At 42.9% G+C, this 17,527-nt stretch overlaps 1 protein-coding gene across 2 annotated transcripts in view; it reads right to left on the bottom strand.

The window, feature by feature from the left end:
• Nucleotides 1-17,527, bottom strand: part of LOC111962012 (uncharacterized) — a 238,509-nt gene that overhangs the window by 17,131 nt on the left and 203,851 nt on the right. The gene's annotated exons all lie outside the window — the stretch shown is intronic.

Below are 17,527 nucleotides of genomic sequence, written 5' to 3'. Positions count from 1 at the left end.
CATTCAAACTCAGTACCTCTTTGCATGACATCATGGGAAAATCAAAAGAAAGCTGCCAAGACCTCAGAAAAAAGAATTGGACCTCCACAAGTCTGGTTCATCCTTGGGAGCAATATCCAAACGCCTGAAGGTACCAAATGATTCTGTACAAACAATAGTATGCAAGTATAAACACCATGGGACCACACAGCCGTCCTCCGCTCAGGAAGGAGACGCTTTCTGTCTCCTAGAGATGAACATACTTAAACAGCCACCACTAACATTTAGCGGCCGCTGCCAACATACTGACTCAACTCCAGCCACTTTAAAAATGGGAATTGATGGAATTATGTAAAAATGTACCACTAGCCACTTTAAACAATGCCACTTAATATAATGTTTACATACCCTACATTACCCATCTCATATGTATATGTATATACTGTACTCTATATCATCTACTGCATCTTGCCATCTTTATGTAATACATGTACCACTAGCCACTTTAAACTATGCCACTTTATGTTTACATACCCTACAGTACTCATCTCATATGATTATATACCGTACTCTATACCATCTACTGCATCTTGCCTATGCCGTTCTGTACCATCACTCATTCATATATCTTTATGTACATATTCTTTATCCCTTTACACTTGTGTGTATAAGGTAGTAGTTGTGGAATTGTTAGGTTAGATTACTTGTTGTTATTACTGCATTGTCGGAACTAGAAGCACAAGCATTTCGCTACACTCGCATTAACATCTGCTAACCATGTGTATGTGACTAATAAAATTTGATTTGATTTGATTTGATTTGATACTTTGGGGCAAAAAGTGCAAATCAATCCCAGGACAACAGCAAAGGACCTTGTGAAGATGCTGGAGGAAACAGGTACAAAAGTATATATATTCACATTAAAACCAGTCCTATATTGACGTAACCTGAAAGTTCGCTCAGCAAGGAAGAAGCCCTTGCTCCAAAACCGCAATAAAAAAGCTAGACTACGGTTTGGAACTGCACATTGGGACAAAGATTGTTRTTTTTGGAGAAATGTCCTCTGGTCTGATGAAACAGAAATAGAACTGTTTGGCCATAATGACCATCCTTATGTTTGGAGGAAAGAGGGGGATGCTTGCAAGCCGAAGAACACCATCCCAACCATGAAGCACGGGGGTGGCAGCATCATGTTGTGGGGGTGCTTTGCTGCAGGAGGGACTGGTGCACTTCACAAAATATATGGCATCATGAGGAAGGGAAATTATGTGGATATATTGAAGTAACATCTCAAGACATCAGTAAGGAAACTAAAGCTTGGTCGCAAATGGACAATGACCCCAAGCACACTTTCAAAGTTGTGGCAAAATGGCTTAAGGACAACAAAGTCAAGGTATTGGAGTGGCCATCACAAAGTCCTGACCTCAATCCTATAGAACATTTGTGGGCAGAACTGAAAAAGCATGTGCGAGCAAGGAGGCCTACAAACCTGACTCAGTTACACCAGTTCTGTCAGGAGGAATGGGGCAAAATACACCCAACTTATTGTGGGAAGGTTGTGGAAGGCCACTCAAAACGTTTGACRRAAGTTAAACAATTTGAAGGCAATGCTACCAAATACGAAATGAGTGTATGTAAACTTCTGACCCACTGGGAATGTGATGAAAGAAATAAAAGCTTAAATAATTCATTCTCTCTACTTCTATTCTGACATTTSAGATTCTTAAAATAAAGTGGTGATCCTAACTGACCTAAGACAGGGAGTTTTTACTAGGATTAAATGTCAGGAGTTGTGAAAAACAWTTTTTTTTAAAGAGTTTCAATATATTTGGCTAAGGTGTATGTAAACTTCTGACTTCAACTGTGTATATAAAATTGCAAAAGTGTATAAACGTGTTTAACCTTTCTTATCAATTTTAGTACAAGACTTTACATAACAAAATGTGGAAAAAGTCAAGGGGTCTGAATACTTTACAAATGCACTGTACATCTCCACACTGCCAGTATGGCACTACCATGGGCAGGTGAAACAACAAAGGTTGCTACTTCTAAGAAGGAGCTGTCAGAGCAGCAGGCCTGTGGATTGTCAGAGGTAAGAAGCTCATCAGCTTTGTCCTACACAAGTGTTTCACATGCCGGAAGCTCTGTGGGAAACAGGAAGACCAGAAAATGGCAAACTTGCCACCCGAATGCCTCAGCACATCCCCTCCCTTCACAAATATGGGCTTGGATGTCTTTGGCCCTTGGACCGTCACTGCTCGCTGTACCAGAGGAGGTCAAGCTCAAATCAAACGCTGGGCAGTGCTTTTCACCTGCATGGGCAGTGCTTTTCACCTGCATGAGCACTTGGGCAGTGCACATCGAAGTCATAGACTCCATGGACACCTCTTGCTGCATCATCGCCTTCAGGAGGTTCTTTGCAGTCCGTGGACCAGCAAAACAGCTAAGATCAGATTGTGGAACAAACTTCATAGGAGCCTGTAAGGAGTTGGAACTGGGAAAGGAGCAGCGTCAGAGGCCTAGAGTCCAGAGCTACCTAAGTGAACAAGTTTGCACATGGGAATTCAACCCTRCTCACTCTTCAGACATGGGGGGTGCCTGGGAGTGCATGATTGGAGTGGCACACAGAATCCTTGACTCTATGCTGCTACAGAACAAGTCTTCTCACCTTTCACATGAATTTCGGTGCATCCTTATTGCTGAGGTCACTGCCGTAATCAATGCCAGACCTCTAGTTCCTGTCTACACCGATCCAGACTCACCATTCATCATGACTCCCGCTATGTTGCTTTCTGAAGAGGTTGGGCCGCACCCTCCTCCCAGAGACTTTACTAACAAAATATTTTCAAGAGTCTGTGGAGACTGGTCTCGCTGGAGCCGTGGGTAATGACCCACTGTCGTGACGTTGGTATTATTAATGTGATGACTGCTATTCATCGAATAATTAACTATGTTTATAATTACGTGATTAAATTAATCAGGTAACCATTAACTCAGTACCCTAGTGCACCATGGGAAAKGTTTATTTAATGAGTTACCATTTCCCAAATGAACTCAAAGAATATCAGAATATCCTATTTCCTAATCAGTCTCATTCTGAATGTKACATAATTCGTAAATCTGCACAAACCCAGGTCTCACTAAATCATTCCGTACCACACCAATTGAGTTTATTATTTATTTACTAACAAGCTAAATGATAATATAAGATACACATACACAAACAGTCTAGGTTATTGGTTAGAACTTCATACAATGGCAACAGGTTCCTAGCGGACCAACACAATATGACACGTTACACAAAATTAAGATTTAAAGAAAGAGAGAAAGTGCACGAGAGAAAAGCACACATAGATACATTTGTAAACTATGCTTAGTTTAGCTCTAACACCTTGCCCCGAACTGCCGCTCTTATGGGTTAGAATTGTAATGAATGTATTTACTTGTTGAAGGTCTCCGTTGGGTATCTCATGGACCGAGTTCCGCTCAGTGGGAGAGGTTTGGCTGACAAATTTTCTTTCTCTTACCGGGTGTAAGTCTCTGATTTTCCATACGATATCAGTGTCCTTTCTCTTAGTGGTCTGTTTCCCTGCACTCGCTCTGTGAGAGTGGGCTTCTGGGGAGACTAATCAGCCATGTCGACACTCCCAGCTTGAGTAGGAGGGCTGTGTAGACAAGCGATGACTTGTTTGCAGCAAGTGTTTAATTAGCAATATGTGTCACATCAAATTCAACRTTCACTTTGTGTGTCTTTAATTTGTACCAAGACAAGGGTAAGAAATGTAATAATTAGAATCTATTGAATACAGTCTACGAGAGGATAAACATCAGTGTAGCCTGTAGCATATTTAAATACCACTGGAATATCAATATATTGACATACTTATCTCCAGTTTGAGGTCACAATTGTGTCACAAATTTCTTACACTTGTCTTGGTACAAATTATAGACACCCAAAGTGAAGGTTGAATTTGATTTGACACATATTGCTAATTAAACACATGCTGCAAACATGTTACATAAATTGCAGCACCTCCGCATGGGGCCCCTCGTGACCAAAACAGCCACAGAACCCAGGCATGGTGGCTTGCGTCACAAAATTAGTTTTCAATCACACACTGGGGTCCCAAGGCTAGAGAACATTAAAGCAACACTGAAATAACATCAGGTACTGACTATTGAGAGCCACCAGACACAGACCCACAGCTATTATAGATATAATTTATTTTGTGGATTCTTAATTAAGGGGATTCCCAGAGCACCACTGACGCTAAACTCCCAAAGCACCATTGATGCTAAACTAGATTAAATATGGGATGACTATACACTAGGGACAATGGAATATATGTCTGGTTTGATGATCTGACACAAATCAAACGCTGTTGGGTTCCTACCATGGAGAGCTTGTGTATTATATTGCTGTTTGAGGCAGAAACTTTCTCCAAAGAGACTGAACACCTATTAAAGATCACACTGACACTAGTTTCATTGCATAAATTGTCTAACTGTCAAGGGGTGAGTGTAGCTGGTGCATGGAAGTCAGGTGCATGAGAGCAGAGATGAGTGGACAAAGCACTATACTGAGGCAATCATAATACAGAACGCAACCGCGTCACAAAAACGAATGCCCAAAGAACAAGTGAGGCAGCACAAAGTACAAATAACAAAGTACAAAGTTTCGGCTGCCACAAAGCACGGGTGTAAATCAAACCCGGCGCAAACCAGTTGGAAACGTGCCCACCTGACAATAAACAATTTCACACACAGACATGGGGGGGAACAGAGGGTTAAATACGCGACACGTAATGAGGGAAATGTAAACCAGGTGTGTGGGAAACCAAGACAAAACAAATGGAAAATTAAAGGTGTATTGGCGATGGCTAGAGGACCGGTGACGTCGACCGCCTAACGCCGCCCGAACAAGGAGAGGAACCGACTTRGGCGGAAGTCGTGACACTGCCAATAGAAACAGAGGGTTCTTGAGACATAGAGGAAAAAGCCACTTGAAAATTCTTTGGAGACATAAATGAGCATCATGTCAAATTCTAAGAGCAACATTATTATTGAATTAAAAAGGTGCACTATTAATATCTATATGGACATGCCTTCAAATTAGTGGATTCGGGCTATTTCAGCCACACCTGTTGCTGACAGGCATATAAAATCGAGCATACAACTATGCAACCTCTATGGACAAATATTGGCAGTGGAATGGCCTTACTGAAAAGCTTAGTGACTTTCATCATGGCACCGTCATAGTATTCCACCTTTCCAACAGGTTAGTTCGGCAAATGTATGCCCTGCTATAGCTTCCCCAGTCAACTGTAAGTGCTGTTATTGTGAAGTGGAAACATCTAGGAGCAACAACAGCTCAGCCCAGAAGTGGTAAGCTACCCAACCTCACAGAACGGGATCCCCCGAGCACTGAAGAGCGTAGTGTGTAAAAATCGTCTGTCCTCGGTTATAACACTCACTACAGAGTTCCAAACTGCCTCTGGTAGCAACGTCAGCACAATAACTGTTCGTCAGGAGCTTCATGACATGGATTTCCATGGCCGAGCAGCCACACATAAGCCTAAGGTCACAATGTGCAATGCCAAGCGTCGGCTGGAGTGGTGTAAAGCTCGCTGCCATTGGAAACGCGTTCTCTGGAGTGATGAATCATGGTTCACCATCTGGGGCAGTCTGCCCGACTAATCTGGGTATAGTTTGGTGGAGGAGGAATAATGGTCTGGGCCTGTTTTTCATGGTTCTTGCTAGGCCCCTTTGTTCTAATGAAGGGAAATATTAATGTTATATCATACGATCACATTCTAAACAATTTTGTGCTTCCAACTTTGTGGCAACAGTTTGGGGAAGGCCCTTTAATGTTTCAGCATGACAATGCCTCAGTGCACAAAGTGAGGTCCATACAGAAATGGTTTGTAGAGATCAGTGTAGAAGAACTTGACTGGCCTGCACAGAGCCCTGACTTCAACCCCATCAAACATCTTTGGGATTAATTGGAACGTCGACTGCTAGCCAGGCCTAATCAGTGGGGACCAACGGCATATTAATGCCCATGATTTTGGAATGAGATGTTCGACCAGCATGTGTCCACATAATTTTGTTACTGGAGTAAACTGTATTGTAAGCCTAAAGAGAACATCCTCCATGAAAAAAGATTACATTGAATTTTGACCACAAGCTTCTTGTCACGATCGTCGTATTGTGGAAGAGAAGAGGACCAAGGCGCAGCGTGATAACTATACATCTTCTTTTTAATGAGAAGACGAAACGAAACGAACAACACTTTACACACTAAACAAAAACGTGACGCTATACAAACAATAAGTGCAGACACTGGCAACTTACACATAGACATAGACATAGACAATCACCCACAACCTACCTAATGACTATGGCTGCCTAAATATGGCTCGCAATCAGAGACAACGATAGACAGCTGTCTCTAATTGAGAACCAATCCAGGCAACCATAGACATACATACACCTAGACTAAACACTGCKCCATAAACATACAAAAAACCCTAGACAATACAAAACACATACATCCCCCATGTCACACCCTGGCCTAACTAAAATAATAATGAAAACAAAGATAACTAAGGCCAGGGCGTGACACTTCTTCTTTGTTGTCACACTAACTCATTACATTCAGCTATCACATGGTCAGTACAAAGATCAACCGACTAGCTTTACAAAAGTTATTCAGGCCCTTGTGGCGAATACAAACTCAGAGACACTATTTGATTTGAACCAGAGATCCTTCCTCAAATCAACCAGCACATGAATGTACAGTAGGGGCTGCACTAGAAAGCCAGTGCCTTTGAAGGGTCTGTCTGTTCCCATACTGCTTGGATATACAATAGGGCACCGGGCGTATTTGTCCATCGTGAGACAGCCAGGCCCCAATAAATGAAAAGGGAACATAAACTGGGAACCATTAATTAATTGACAAGCAGATATATCAAACAGACTTAATTTTGTTGCTTACCCAAGCTCTGACTTGGGGGACTTATCTTAGAAATACAGCCCTAATCAAAATAAATGTCTAAAAGCTGGATAGGAGTTGAGGGCTATACATATTTACATCAGAGGTAACTGGTGCCATTTAAATAGCCGCCCGCATGCACTGACTGAGTTCCAAATTGACTGAGAATCCCGACTTATGTAAAGTTTTTCCCCACATATTGTGAATTTCAAAAAAAAATCCCATCTTTGTTTTTCCTATTTGGCAGACCTATGTGACAACCAACTGTGAGTGACATAGGCTTCCTTCTGTGAGCAAGATGTACTGAATTCCCTCAGCAGTAGATTGTTTGTATCCTACTCCTCATTCTCCTCGTCATCTGTTGTTCTTGCTGTTCTGATGAGCTGTTCCATCGTAATGGGGTAGTGATTTCAGGCTTGTGGCTTTTGGGCTCTTGATTGCAGGTCAGTGACAGTGGCGAGAGAAGGGTTGTCATGGTTATGTTAGTGCAATGTAAACATTCTGTATAGTTCTGTTACAAACCCCCAAAATGTAGGACCGGCTGTGGTAGTTGATGTGGAATGCACGTGAGGCCTTTCTAATTTATGCATAATTGTGACGCCTTCAAGGAGTGGGACTCTAACCCGGATGCTTATAAGAAATCCCACTATGCCCTACGACGAACCGTCAAACAGGCAAAGCATCAAWACATGACTAAGATCAAAACGCACTACACCGGCTCCGATGCGCATCGGATGTGGCAGGGCTTGCAAACTTTTACAGACTACAAAGGGAAGCACAGCCGAGAGCTCCCCAGTGACACAAGCCTACCAGACGAGCTAAATTACTTCTATGGTCGCTTCGAGGCAAGTAAGACTGAAACATGCATGAGAGCATCAGGTGTTCTGGACGACTGTGTGATCATGCTCTCCGCAGCAGATGTGAGTAAGACCCTAGACCCACTCCAGTTTGCATACCGCCCTAACAGATCCACAGATGATTCAATCTCTATTGCACTCCAGACTGCCCTTTCCCACCTGGACAAAACGAACACCTATGTGAGAATACTGTTCATTGACTTCAGCTCAGCGTTCAACACCATAGTGCCCTCAAAGCTCATAACTAAGCTAAGGACCCTGGGACTACACACCTCCCTCTGCAACTGGATCCTGGACTTCCTGACGGGCCGATCCCAGGTGGTAAGGGTAGGTAACAACACATCCGCCACGCTGATCCTCAACACGGGGACCCATCAGGGGTGCGTGCTCAGTCCCCTCCTGTACTTCCTGTTCACTCATGACTGCACGGCCAGGCACAACTCCAACACCATCATTAAGTTTGCCGATGACATAAGTGGTAGGCCTGATCACTGACAACAATGAGACAGCCTATAGGGAGGAGGTTAGAGACCTGGCCATCTGGTCCAATGACAACAACATCTCCCTCAACGTGATCAAGAAAAAGGAGATGATTGTGGACCAGAGGAAAAAGAGGACCGAGCACGCCCCCATTATCATTGACGGGGCTGTAGTGGAGCTTCAAGTTTCCTTGGTGTCCACATCACCAACAAACTAACATGGTCCAAGCACACCAAGACAGTCATGAAGCGGGCACGYCAAAACCTATTCCCCCTCAGGACACTGAAAAGATTTGGCATGGGTCCTCAGATTCTTTAACTTCTCTGCGCTACGGATCCCTTTTACGGGATAATTTTCCTAAACAACCGCTGAATTGCAGGGCGCAAAATATTACTACAAATATTTATAATCATGCAATCACAAGTGAAATATACCAAAACACATCTTAGCTTCTTGTTAATCCACCTATCGTGTCAGATTTTGAAAATATGCTTTACAGAGAAAGAAATCCAAGCTTTTGTGAGTGTATCAATCAATGCTACAACAGCTAGCCCCAAATTAGCATGGTCACGAAAGTCAGAAAAGCAATAAAATGAATCGCTTACCTTTGATAATCTTCGGATGTTTGCACTCACGAGACTCACGAGACTCGCCATTTTGGTTGCGCGTTATGTTCAGAAAACTACAGCCTCGTTCCGGTGCTGAAAGGCAGAAGAAAATTCCCAAARGTATCAGATTCAAAAATATTACAAAAAATATTTAAAAARATTTTATTGAAATATACCAAAACACAGCTTAGCTTGTTGTTAATCCACCTATCGTGTCAGATTTTGAAAATATGCTTTGCAACATGCTTTGTGCTATGTCCTGTGCTTTGTCTCTTGCAACAAAAGCTGTGAATGTCACATGTATTTGTATTTGTATGTATTATGGATTCCCATGGGCTGCTGCCTTCGGGTCCACCAGAATTAAGGCAGTTATACAATTTTWAAAACATTACAATACAGGCCTCTACTCCACGACCACATATCTACAACACAAAATCCAGGTGTCTATAGTGCGTATGTTTTCATGTGTGTGTATGCATGTGTCTGCGCACATGTAACACTTCTTCTGTACAGTACAGCCCCCTACCTGGTGTCAGAGATTGTAATTCCTGCCTGCCATGCATWTTAGTGATTTGATGATGCGGGCAGCAGTGGAGGGGAGTGGATGGATGAATAACAGGAACGTGTTGTATGAAGTGTGTGTGTCCTTTGAGAGGTGAAATTAATGACAGGCGAGGGCTGCTGACGGTCACAAAGTCGCCCTGAGAGCTTTCAGAATCCGTACATGCAAGCGAAGGCTGGTGACGGTGACAGCCACAGATCTCCGGCCCGGGCAGCTGTGATATTCTTTCCCGACCTCTTCCTCTCCCTTCGCAACACTGTTCATTCAGAGGACAAAGTCGCCCTGAGAGCTTCCCGATTCCTTACATGCAGCCTGCCAATTTCTTCTCTCTCCAGCTCCGAGCCACAGTCAGTCAGAATGGTTTAACTATTGAATCTTTTGATTAATTTTAATGACACTAGCTTCTCCCCCAAAAAGTGTCTACACTACACTGTGCCAAGGAGTTGGCTGTTTCGTCTCCGAAACCCAAATAGCATGTGTTACTAAAAGACCAGTTAGAAAAAGGTTGTCAATTATAAGAATACATTTTTCAACTATTATAACTGTCTTTGCATTCTAAGGAGTTTTAATGGGGCTTTCTGTTTTCTGATTGTTTTATACTGTTCAATCAAACTTCAACCAAAGAAAATAAAATTTTGGCACAAACTCTGGTACGGCACATTCGTTTATAAATTCCAGCATTCATTTGTATTCCTTCATTTTCTCATCATTTTCATAAATGTGTTCATTTCCTGCATGCATTTGTTATCATKTCCAACTGTCACTTTGTTTTGTCTTTGCATGCCTCCATTTCGTCAAACTTCCTCTATCAGAATAATCATATTCTCCTCTGTGAACATGCATTTTAAATGAATTCAATAGCAGTTTCAGGGCGAAAAAATCCCATGTACGTACAGCTACCCTGAGAACAAAGTTCAGGGAAGAAGAGACCATAAGCAATTCTCAGCTGTTAGCAGTCTCCTAATGACGGTAAACGTGACGGTTTTTGAGCTTCATTACTCCACTATTACATTTAAGAAACATAACATTAAACTACCGTCACAGAAGGTAAAGTAAAAATCCAAACCGGTTTGTGCATCAATACCGGTATAAAGTAAAAAAAACTATATACTGCCCAGCTCTAGCATTTATGATATGAAAACAGCTAATTTCATTTCTATTAATCAATTCTCAAGTGAGATATTGTATGCCTTTTAAAGTGTGTGTGGGTGTGTGTCTGTGAGTGAGTGCATTTGTGTGCATGCTCACCTGTGTGTGTGAGAAATAACAAGAATAGCAGTGTCAGCAATGTCCTTCCTTAGCATCCTAAAGTGCATAGGCATGGGAATAGGTGGTAAACCCTCTTCTTAATTAGTTTGATCGTTTTTAATGGATGTGAAACGCAGTGAAGAGAGATGCAAACACTGCATTGGCACCCTCTGCTGCTGAGGGAGGAAGGGTTTGCTGGGAAACCAGCTTGCAAAATATTGTATTAGAGGAGAGAGCCAACACAGTAATTCATGTATGGTCTTCCTATGTGACCCGAAGAGGAACTTGTCGAAGGAAAACCGTCCTTCTACTATGATTGCTCTTGCCCCTTTAAGAACAAGTTAGTCAGTCACTTCAAATTCTGCCTCTAATGTCAGCCATTTAGGTCGCAGACGGTGTCTAAATGCTCAAACTCTAAGTGTTAAGTAAGTTAATGTAAGCAACACACAGAAACACATCTGGTAAAAAAAAAGGACAGAGCCATATTTAAGACGTCAGAAAGTACCAAACATACAGTGTCAGATAGTAACAAATGAAGCAATGTGTATACAATTCAAATCAAATGTTATTTGTTACATGCGGCGAATACAACAGGTGTAGACCTTGCTGTGAAATTCTTACTTACAAGCCCCTAACCAACAATGCAGTTCAAGAAATATAGTTATATTTACTAAATAAATAACGTAAACAATTCAATAAAAATAACATTAACAAAGCTATATACAGTGGGTACCGGTACCGGGTCAATGTGCAGGGGTACAGGTTAGTCGAGGTAATTTGTACATGGAGGTAGGGGTAAAAGATAAACAGTGAGTAGCAGCAGTGTAAAAACAAAGGGTGTGGGGGGGTGGGGGGTCAATGTAAATAGTCCGGGTGGCCATTTCATTAACTGTTTAGCAGTCTTATGGCTTGGGGGTAGAAGCTGTTAAGGAGCCTTTTGGACCTATGACTTGGGTGACTGGAGTCTGACAATTTTTTGGGCCTTCCTCTGACTCCACCTAGTATATTGGTCAGGGATGGCAAGAAGCTTGGCCCCAGTGATGTACTGGGCCGTACACACTACACACTACAATCAGCTCCTTTGTCTTGCTCACATAGTGGGAGAGGTTGTTGTTCTAGCACCACACTGACAGGTCTCTGACCTCCTCCCTATAGGCTGTCTCATTGTTGTCAGTGATCAGGCCTACCACTGTTGTGTCATCAGCAAAATTAATGATGTTGTTGGAGTTGTGCTTGGCCACGCAGTCGTGGGTGACCAAGGAGTACAGGAAGGGACTAAGCACGCATCCCTGAGGGGCCCCAGTGTTGTTGCACTTCCCTTACCACCTGGGTGGCGGCCCGTCAGGAATTCCAGGATCCAGTTGCAGAGGGAGGTGTTTAGTCCCAGGGTCCTTAGCTTAGTGATGAGCTTTGTGGGCACTATGGTGGGCACAACAAACAGCATTCTCACATTGGTGCGGAGTGCGATTGACATTGCGTAATCTGTGGATCTGTTGGGGCTGTATGCGAATTGGAGGGGTTTCCAGGATGATGGTGTTGTGGTGAGCCATGTCAGACCTTTCAAAGCACTTCATGGCTACCGATGTGAGTGCTACGGGTGGTAGTCATTTAGGCAGGTTACCTTCCCTTTCTTGGGCACAGGGACAATGGTGGTCTGCTTGAAACATGTAAGTATTACAGACTTGGTCAGGGAGAGGTTGAAAATGTCAGTGAAGACATTTGCCAGTTGGTCCGCACATGCTCTGAGTGTACATCCTCGTAATCCATCTTGCCCCGCAGCCTTCTGAATGTTGACATATTTAAAGATCTTGCTCACATCGACTAACGGAGAGCGTGATCACACATTCATCCGGAACAGCTGGTGCTCTCATGCATGCTTCACTGTTGCTTGCCTCGAAGTAAGCATAAAAGGCATTTAGCTTGTCTGGTAGGCTTGCACTCATCTGGTAGATTGCACTTGCAACTGCGTGCATTCTTACATTGGAGGGGTTTTGGAAGGGGGGTTGTTTTGGACCCCTCATCATTCCATCTCCTCTTCATCCTCCTTTTGCCGTTTTCTCGACCGTGTGTTTGCCCAGCCCACCACAGGAGTCGCTAGAGCGCGATGGGACAAGGACATCCTTGCCGGCCAAATCTTCCCCGGACGACGCTGGGCCAATTATGCACCGACCCCATGGGTCTCCCGGTCCAGGCCTGTCTCTTATACACATCTAGATGTGTATAAGAGACAGGTGTAGAGTCAAGCGGGCAGGTTGTTGGGCGGCCGGCCGTCACAAGACGCGAGATTTCATCTGGAGAGAGAGGGGAGAAAGAGGTCAAAGCACAGGGTAGGGCAGTGTGAGCAGAACCAGCGGTGTCGTTTGACTTAGCAAACGAGGATCGGATGTCGTCGACCTTCTTTTCAAAATGGTTGACGAAGTCATCGGGGAGGGGGGAGGAGGGGGAGGAGGATTCAGGAGGGAGGAGAAGGTGGCAAAGAGCTTCCTAGGGTTAGAGGCAGATGCTTGGAATTTAGAGTGGTAGAAATTGGCTTTAGCAGCAGAGACAGAAGAGGAGAATGTAGAGAGGAGGGAGTGAAAGGATGCCAGGTCCGCAGGGAGGCGAGTTTTCCTCCATTTCTGTTACTTTCTGTTATTTCCATTACTGGAAGTGAATGTTGGAATTAAATAATTAACTATCTAAATGAGCAAAAGCTGAGTGCATTAATAAACACCTGTTGTGTTCAGTGATTTAAGCAAATAAACACCTGAGCTATTAATTTAAGTTTTACTGTATGCCATTTAGCAGACCCACTATCCTGGCATTGTAAGTACCCTGTTCTATCAACTAAGCTACAGAGGACTTAATAAACATAACAGAATACAATAGTGATAATTAATTGCATTAGATATTGCTACCAAATACTTATATACTTCTATCCAGCGCATGGCATCCTTGTGAGCCTAAAGTACAGTGAGCTGTACTCAATATGTTATCAGGGGAGCCGGTGTTGAAATGCAAACAGTCTCTGACCTAACACCTGAATTATGTAACATTGTGTTACTAATGTAGAGGGAGAAAAGCCAAAGCAGAGATTGAACCAGCAACCTTGTGGTTAGAGGGCGTGAAGGCCTCTTTGGAGAAGCTTTAGCCCTCACATACAGGGAGGTTATTTAATGGTGGTAAACCCACAAAACGGTACCTGTGGTTTAATAATTTACAGAAGGGATTGGTCTTAAGCGACAGAAGAAAGGAGGATGAGGAGGAAGATGGATGGTAGGGGTAATGCCGACAGTCAGTCAAAACTTGTTAGTGGCTGGCTGTTGCCCAGTATTATTTTTGTTCAAACTATTAGCAACAGGAATGGAGGATGAGGAGGAGAGGGATGGAGGGAAGGACTGTTGGATGACAGACGCACAAAAAGCTGTCTCCCTGTGGATGGTAGAGTATATGTCTGTCAGGAAGTCATCTTGTGCCACTGTCACTGCTCGACATAGTGTAACTGAGGCAATGTACCCCATAAAATATTCACCAAAGTCTTTGTTAAACGTAAAATTAAAAGGGGACGGTAAAAAAACAATGAAAAAAAAAATGCCTACAGTGCGGAGGTGAGGGCCCTGGCGGAATGGTGTCAGGAAAAATAACGGCTCCCTCAACGTCAACTGAACACATTGACGGGGCCACAGTGGAGAAGGAGAAAAGCCTCAAGTTCCTCGGCTTACACATCACTGACAATCTGAAATGGTCCATCCACACAGACAGTGTAGTGAAGAAGGTGCAACAGCAACTGCAACGTCCACAACCGCAGGGCTCTCCAGGAAAGCTGTCACAGAAAGGCCAAGAAGATCAACAAGGATCTCAGCCACCCGAGCCACGGCCTGTTCACACCGCTACCATCCAGAAGGCGAGGTCAGTACAGGTGCTTCGAAGCTGTGACCGAAAGACTGAAAAACCGCTTCTATCTCAAGGCCATCAGACTGTTAAACGGTCACCACTACCCGGCCTCCACCCAGTACCCTGACCTGAACTTAGTAACTGTCACTAGCCAGCTACCACCCGGTTACTCTACCATGCACCTTAGAGGCTGCTGCCCTATGTACATAATCATGGAACACTGGTCACTGGGATGGGTGTCCCTAAACTGGGACGGTTGTTGCTAACGTGCGCTAATGTGACTAGAATGATGTTGTATACAACAGCCAACTTTCCAAGACAAAGACATGTCTTATAGGGGCAGAAAGCTTAAATTCTTGTTAATCTATCTGCAGTGTCCAAATAACAGTAGCTATTTCAGTGAACAAACACCATGCTATTATTTGAGGAGAGTGCACAACAACAAAATACTTTTATCAGGGCAACTGGTCTGATACATTCACATCTGAAGGTAAATAATGTACTTACATTCAGTAATCTTGCTAAGATTTGTCATCCTGAGGGTCCCAGAGATAAAATGTTGCATGGTTTTGTTTGATTTTTATATAGGAACTGGGGTCTACAGTTTGACCACACTGCTGTCTATGGCTCCACATCCACCCTGCCCGGCCATCTGTGTGAAAGTTAGTGTATAAGCTAATGATCCATCATGTATGACATTCCTGGGAGTGTGTAAACATTTTATTACCATAGCATTTTTGTATTTTCTCTATGGTTATGTACTTGAAAATGTATAAATTGACCAATTTGGTAATGTTATTCTTCACTGGATCAGTCTAAAACTTTGCACACACACACACACTCCGGCCATCTGGTGGCCAAAATCTAAATTACACCTAGACTCCTATCTGAAAGTATGGCCTTTCTCCTGCATTTCAAAATAGACGCATGATTTTTGGTTTGTATTATCTTTTACCAGATCTAATGTTTTATATTCTCCTACATTAATTTCACATTTCCACAAACTTCTAAGTGTTTTCTTTCAAATGGCATCAAGAAAATGCATATCCTTGCTTCAGGTCCTGAGCTACAGGCAGTTAGATTTGGGTATGTAATTTTAGGCAAAAATGGGTACAATCCTTAAGAGGTTTTAATTGTGTTTACATATTGTTTTAACCACTTCATATGTATATACTGTATTACTGTCAGGGCCTACCTTATACATCCCATCACATATACAGTACCTGTCAACTGTTTTGCGACTGCACTTGAAGAAACCTCTGATTCATGTCTTAAAGTAATGATGGACTGTTGTTTCTCTTTGTTTATTTGATCTGTTCTTGCAATAATGTGGACTTTGTCTTTTACCAAATTGGGCTATRTTCTGTATACCACCTCTACCTTGTCACAACACAACTGATTGGCTCAAACACATTAAGAAGGAAAGACATTTCGCAAATTAACTTTCAACAAGGCACACCTGTTAATTGAAATCCCTTCCAAGTGACTYCCTCATGAAACTGGTTGAGAGAATGACAAYAGTGTGCAAAGCTGTCAAGGCAAAGYGTGGCAACTTTGAAGAATCTAAAATCAAAAATAAATTTGTTTAGCACTTTTTTGGTTGCTACATGATTCCATATGTGTTATTTCATAGTTTTGATGGCTTCACTATTATTCTACAATTTAGAAAATAGTAAAAATAAAGAAAAACCCTTGAATGAGTAGGTGTGTCCAAACTTTTGACTGGTACTGTATATATATATACACACTATATACACAAATYTATGTGGACACGCCATCAAATGAGTGGATTCTGCTATTTCAGCCACACCTGTTGCTGACAGGTATATAAAATCGAGCAGCCAGCCATGTAATCTCCATTGACAAACATTGTCAGTAGAATGGGCTTACTAAAGAGCTCAGTGACTTTCAACTTGGTACCTTCATAAGGATGCCACCTTTCCAAAAAGTCAGTTAGTAAAATTTCTGCCCTCGGTCAACTGTAAGTGCTGTTATTGTGAAATGTAAATGTCTAGGGTCAACAGCAGCTCAGCCGCGAAGTGGTAGGCCACACACGCTCACAGAATGGAACCGGCGAGTGCTGAAGCACGTAGAGTGTAAAAATCATCTGTCCTGGGTTGTAACACTAACTACCGAGTTCCAAACTGCCTCTGAAAGCAACGTCAGCACAAGAACTTCATAAAATSGGTTCCATGGCCGAGCAGCCACACACAAGCCAAAGATCATGATGCACAATGCTAAGCGTCGGCTGGAGTGCTGTAAAGCTCGCCGCCATTGGACTCTGTAGTGATGAATCTCGCTTCACCATCTGGCAGTCCGACTAAATAATCAGGGTTTGGCGGATGCCAGGAGAATGCTACCTGCCCCAATACATAGTGCCAACTGTAAAGATTGGTGGAGGATGAATAATGTTKTGGGGCTGTTATTCATGGTTCAGGCCCCTTAGTTCCAGTGAAGGGAAATCTTAACACTCCTGCATACAATGACAAAGGGGGGACAAACTCCCTATTAATGCCCATGATTTTGGAATGAGATGTTCGATGAGCAGGTGTCCAAATACTTTTGGTAATGTATTGTATATAAACAGGACACTTTGGAAAAACACATTTTGTTACGTTACGGCATTATTCAAAAATMTATTAAATCAGTTTTGCAGAGTTATTACAAATATAAACTGAAATATCACATAAGCATTGTGATATATATATCGCTGGCAGCGATTACAGCCTCGAGTCTTCTTTGGGTATGACGCTACAAGCTTGGCACAGCTGTATTTGGGGAGTTATTCCCATTCTTCTCTGCAGATCCTCTAAAGCTCTGTCAGGTTGGATGGGAAGCGTCGCTGAACAGCTATTTTCAGGTCTCTCAGAGATGTTCGATTGGGTTCAATTCCGGGCTCTGGCTGGGCCACTCAAGGACAATCAGA

The sequence above is a fragment of the Salvelinus sp. IW2-2015 genome, linkage group LG4q.1:29 (assembly GCF_002910315.2).
Source record: "Salvelinus sp. IW2-2015 linkage group LG4q.1:29, ASM291031v2, whole genome shotgun sequence".
In the NCBI taxonomy this organism is placed as follows: Eukaryota; Metazoa; Chordata; class Actinopteri; order Salmoniformes; family Salmonidae; genus Salvelinus; species Salvelinus sp. IW2-2015.
The sequence above is the reverse complement of the archived record's forward strand: the minus strand, read 5'-3'. Positions and strand labels throughout refer to the sequence as shown.